The sequence below is a fragment of the Mya arenaria genome, chromosome 15 (genome assembly GCF_026914265.1).
Source record: "Mya arenaria isolate MELC-2E11 chromosome 15, ASM2691426v1".
Classification (NCBI taxonomy): domain Eukaryota; kingdom Metazoa; phylum Mollusca; class Bivalvia; order Myida; family Myidae; genus Mya; species Mya arenaria.
Genome location: NC_069136.1, coordinates 54,683,132 through 54,689,131, shown reverse-complemented (window position 1 = coordinate 54,689,131; position 6,000 = coordinate 54,683,132).

Here is a 6,000-nt window from a genome sequence, read left to right as displayed (position 1 = left end):
GGTACAGAGCGAGTCATAGCCTTTACGCTAGTCGAAGTTTGAAGTCAACTGAATTGCGATATCCTGCGCACAGACTTGAATTTCTTGCTTTAAAATGGGCTGTGACAGAAAAGTTCAATGATTATCTGTGGGGCAATACTTTTGAAGTAGTGACTGATAATAATCCCTTGACATATGTTCTCACTACAGCAAAGTTGGATGCAGCCAGTCACCGTTGGGTTGCGGCTTTAACAAATTTCCCCTTTTCATTGCGTTACAGGCTAGGCAAGTTAAATGCTGACGCTGATGGACTTTCAAGATTTCCTGAATTATTTTCTGATGTTGTCCAAGCTGTCTGTGGAGCTCCTATAACAGGTGTACCACTTGCTTCTTGTATTTCTATAGGTTCTGAATCTCCAGTAGACAGTGAAGAAGATGATCATATTAACAGTATGCAGAAAATCGACTGGAAGGTAGAACAGGCAAAAGATCCAATAATTTCTAGGGTGGTTGATCTGTTGCGCAGTGGTTTTCGCCCTAGGGAGGAGGTGTACCAGAAGCAGTCACTGCAAGTGCAGCGTTTCCTTAGGGAATGGAACCATATCATTTTAGAAAATGGGGTATTGTATAGAACCACTACACAAGACAGTCAGCCATGTAGACAGTTAGTTTTCCCAATTTGTTACAGGAACAGAGCTCTCCAAGGTATACATGATGATGTAGGGCATCCCGGTAAAATACTTGTGGTTAGCTAGGCAACGATTTTACTGGCCAGGACTTGAAAAGGATGTTAATTTCTTGGTAGAAAATTGTGGACGCTGTATACGCAGGAAGTCCCCTATCCCTATAGCTGAATTAGTAAACATTACAACCACTAGGCCTATGAAACTTGTTTGTACAGATTTTTTAACTTTAGAAATGTCAAAGGGAGGTTATGAGCATGTTTTAGTAATAACAGATCATTTTACCAGGTATGCGCAAGCAGTGCCATGTCGCAACCAGACAGCACAGACAACAGCCAAAGCTCTTTATGACAATTTTTTCAGATTTTATTCATTTCCAGAGAAGCTCCATAGTGACCAGGGCGCAATTTTGAGAGTAATGTTATAAAGGAATTGTGCAAACTCGTTGGTACGAAAAAAACTCGCACGACACCCTATCATGCGCAATCAAACCCTTCAGAACGGTTTAATCAGACTCTTATCAAAATGCTAGGTACCTTAGAAGCAGAGCAGAAAGTTGATTGGAAGACATACTTGGCGCCTATTGTTCAGTCATACAATGCTACAAAGTGTGATTCAACTGGTTTTTCTCCTCATTTTCTAATGTTTGGGTGGCACCCAAGATTAGCCATTGATGTTTATTTAGGTACTGGGTCCAAAGGAGGATCTGCTGATCGTCAGACTTATGATGCAAAATTGCGGGAGAGACTGGAGTTTGCATACAAACTAACTTCAAATGAGGCCGCCAAACAGGGCGCAAAGAGTAAACGCTATCATGATAGGGAAGCTAAGGCTTCCAAATTTAAAGTAGGAGATAGAATTCTTATTTTGTCAGTAGGTCATCAGGGTAAACACAAGTTAGCTGACCGATGGGAGGAACATCCTTACATTGTAGTGGGCATCCCTAATGAGGATATCCCAGTGTATAAAGTGATGTGTGAAGATGGTCAGGATAGGACACGTACTCTGCATCGTAATATGTTACTGCAATTTAGTTGTCTACCTAGGGAGTCTGATGTCCAATGTCCGCAGAGAGCTAAAAGAACAACTAAGTCCAAGTGTGTGGTACTTCAACAGCCTGAGTCTGAGTCTGACGCGAGTTCTGAGTCCTCTGAGCGTTATGTCATACCTCAAAGGCGAAGGCCTATCCGGTATAACAATAGTTCGAAATCTACTGTTAGTACTAATACCATAGGTGATTTGCAGGCCGAAGACACTACTCAACTCAATGGAACTCCATCTCGTGATCTAGCTGAACAAAAGTCGCAGCAGACTGACATAGCGCTATACGATTCCACGCCAGCAATAATAGGAAGTTTTCCATTTGTTTCAGAACAACCATGAGAGGTAGTCCCTAACATTTCAGTTGAGGTACTCCCTAATAGTCTAGCTGAGGTACCCCCAAACAGGCCAACTAGAGTCCGTAAACCACCGGAACGATATGGGAAGTGGGTGTATCAGGTAGTAGCTAAGACTCCTACAGTTTTTTTTGTCTAAACTGAATAGGAATCTGTTTTGCAGATAATGCATTGGGTTTTACTTTGACATTTTTTTGTGTGTGTTTTTTTTGCTTTTTGCTCATTAAGTACCTTTTGTACCTCATTGTGTATAATGTCATGTTTAGGTATTTTGAGCTCAGATTTCAATGTTCTATGGAAATTGTACATTTCCTACTTGTTTTTTTTTTTTTAGTTAGGTATTATGATGTAATAATGTATATGTTCATATATTTTGAAATGCCATGAGTCATTTTTTCCTTTGGGAGGGAGTATGTTACCCAGGTTTCATATTCATATTTTATTAAGTTAATCCCTTAAGAAAAAGAGCAGGTTTATTTAACATGTGAACTCAAGTGTGACTGATTGGTCAGTTGTGTTATATATGTATTGTGCTGTCCACTGTCTTCATGGGTATGTGTTTACAAGAACTGGTTTTCAACTTCTTTATTTTTATTAATAGACACTTATATTTTTGCATATTTCCCGCTCTTATTTTCACAAATCACTTTCGAGTCAGGTTTTGAGGTGTCAACATTTCAAAAGATAACTTTTCCATATTTTATTCCACTGCCCGGTAAGTTGTTACTTTACAGTACTTTGTTTTATTGGAGATGTATTGTAATTGCATTTGAAATTATTTCGTGCTTGATGTATTAGATAATTATTTATATTATCTGTATTGTGTAATTTAGTACCTTTCCGGTATTAAGAAGTTAATTGGATTATTTTGTATATTTTAGGATTTTGTCAAAGTCAAACCTTTGGAGTTTAAATAAAGTGTAAACCTGAAACCGTAATCTTCCTTATAAATACTAAGAGACGGGGCATGCGATTAAATGTTAATTATATTCCTGTACATTTAACATAGTAAACATTAAAAGAATAAGCAATATGTCATCACAATTCAAAGTCAGATACCATACATAAGGATAGAACAAGTCAAGTTGAATTGACAGAATAGCTACACGTTTGTTAAATGTAAACATTAACATGAGACATTGTACATATAGTATGCAGTTAATTCTAGTTTGATATAGTAACATTGTTTGAAGTAATAGGTAAATAGTAGTGTAAATTCTTATTATTAAAAACTAAATAAATATTTTTTTGTACGTGCCTAAATATGAACAATGATTCAACACACAAGTTCATTATGCATAAATAAGGGTTTCCTGGATTGGTAGAGCCTTGAAGTATTTTATATCCGGTATCCGCCCATTTTTAGATAGGATATCTATAGCAAAGTAGCAATAAATAGGGGACAGTATGACAGGACGCTCTTCTGTCGTCCTGTATCACGTCGAGTTCGGTGTGTAAACGTGTACTCGTCGAAACGTTTAGCGGTCGAGACGGATGCATGTTTATACAGTGAACAATACCGAAAAAGGCGGACAACAGACGCATTGTTGTGACGTACTGAGTGAGATGATGGCGAATCCACTTCGATATTTCTTCAATATTTTTGACAACCCAGCAAACACATGTTAGCATAAGGTTGTGTAAAGTTTGTGTTATGATAAGGTCACTGTATAACGTTGTGACAACGTTGGTACCTATTTTTGTTTTATTCCACTTATTTTATTTTTTCAAAAAATAAAACACAATGTAATATATGATTGAAGGCATGCATCTTTTAATAATTTGCAAGTATTTAAATGATAATGAAATTTTAGCAATGGGACATTGTTATTTCAAAGTTGCACCAACGTTGTGTTAAAATAATTTGAGATACTTTTTTATCAGTCTCCTTTAACCAAACATTAAACGTTGTCCTAACGTTGTCCTGGTCGTTTTGATAGACGCAGTATAATGGAATTGTATTATCTTGTTTGATTAAAACACGTTGCGGAAGTTACATTATGCCACCATGATGTTATAACAGTATTACACTTAACGTCTTCCACATGTCAACTCAACCGATATCAAGTGTAGATTCAGAACATAAGATTCTAATTATAGACTTTACTTTCCTCCAAAGAAACAGAGATTTTTTTTATTAAAATCATTATAAAGAAGTAAGCTCCACGTTATATAATACAAGGCAGTATCCTTATTCCGGTTTCTTTTTAAGGTTTCGTTAAGATTTACTTAACAAGTTTATACATTCAAGCATTTTCAAAGTTTATATTTTCATGTTGTTCATTGATCAATATCCGATATAATTAGTCAATATCATACGTTTATTACTTCTCTTTGCTCCAAATTATTTTACTTTTCATTTTGAAATAGTAAATGAACACAATAGTAATGTAATGGTCCTTTTGCTTATTTAGAATGATTATATTGTATATTATGTATATAAATTAATAGTGTAAAAACACATTTCGATAATTTCTCATTACACATGTTTTTAGTCATCAACTTAGAATATAAAAATGGTACCATCCCCCGTTAAGCACAGAACGTTGTAAGAATGTTGTAGTAGCGTTATCGCTTACGTTGCCCTAACGTTATGGGATTTTTTTTCACAACGTAATAAATGTGGAGAGTTTCGATAAGTTGTGACATTGTTACTTTGGCATCTAATACACAACCTGTAACATTTGTTACATAGTTATAATGCATGGTTGTCACAGCATTGTGGTAAGGTTGTATAAAGTTTGTGTATTGTTGCCAAAGTAACGTTGTATAAATGTTAAAAACCCATCCACATTCATAACTTTGTGACCACGTTTTGGCATAACGTTAATACAACGATAGCGATAACGTTGCTACAGCGTTATCACAATGTTTTCACAACGTTGTTTGTTTGCTGGTTGGGGGTTCAGGTCATTTTAACTTAATGGTTTTAGTACACATGACGTTAAATATTGTTAAACTTCCGTCTTTCATAAAATTAGAACTTTTTATTTCGTCCAATTCGGTAACCTGTGGAAAGTTATGACATTTTTTAGCTTCTTTATCAGTGGTAAATATGTAATCAATTATATCATGAAAATATGAAGGGTTTACGGCACCATTTTGATAGGGCTGTTATTCCATTATATTTTAATGTTACATGTAGAATACATGTGATTATACTTTCGCAACAAACATGTTTAGTAGGTGTTTCCTCACTCACCGTATATACTTTATTTTGTCTAAAGGTGTCTTACTGTCTCAGTCAAGTTTCCATAGCAACAGCTTTTGAACAAGTAAAATTGAAAAAAGCGATGACAAAACAAATAACCCAAAACTTTGTTTTAACTACATTCAAATAAGAGTTACTTGCTCTGTTGCACTTTGAAGACTCTATGTTAGTATTTATTAATCAATTGGTTTGTGTTTGAACGAAAGGATTCCCGAAATGACGAAAGTAATCCGTTTTTTTATCTTTATTTTGCAACAACCATGAGCTTCAAGAAGAGACAGACAACAGTTCTTCTCAAATCTAAAGCGTGGTTATACACCACCAATATTCATAGCTCTTAAGTTTTATGGTAATACGTTAAACATATTGTCTTCAGAACATACTCCCCTTAATTGATTGAATGTCATCAATCAATCAATCAATCAATCAATCAATCAATCAATCAATCAATCAATCAATCAATCAATCAATCAATCAATCAATCAATCAATCAATCAATTAACAAAAGTATATACACAAAATTATATCAAGTGCTTTCTTAATTTTAAAGTATGTTGCAAAAAAACAAGTTTTACATTTCTAGTAGTTAATGAAAATACAATGACAATATAATTAATCCTTCAATTATAAAGTAATTTCAAACTTGGGAAATATCTGCTCTAAATTCTTACTTCAAAAATAATATTTTCAAAATTGTAAAAACTGTCACAATTAAATGTCTTTCCAACTA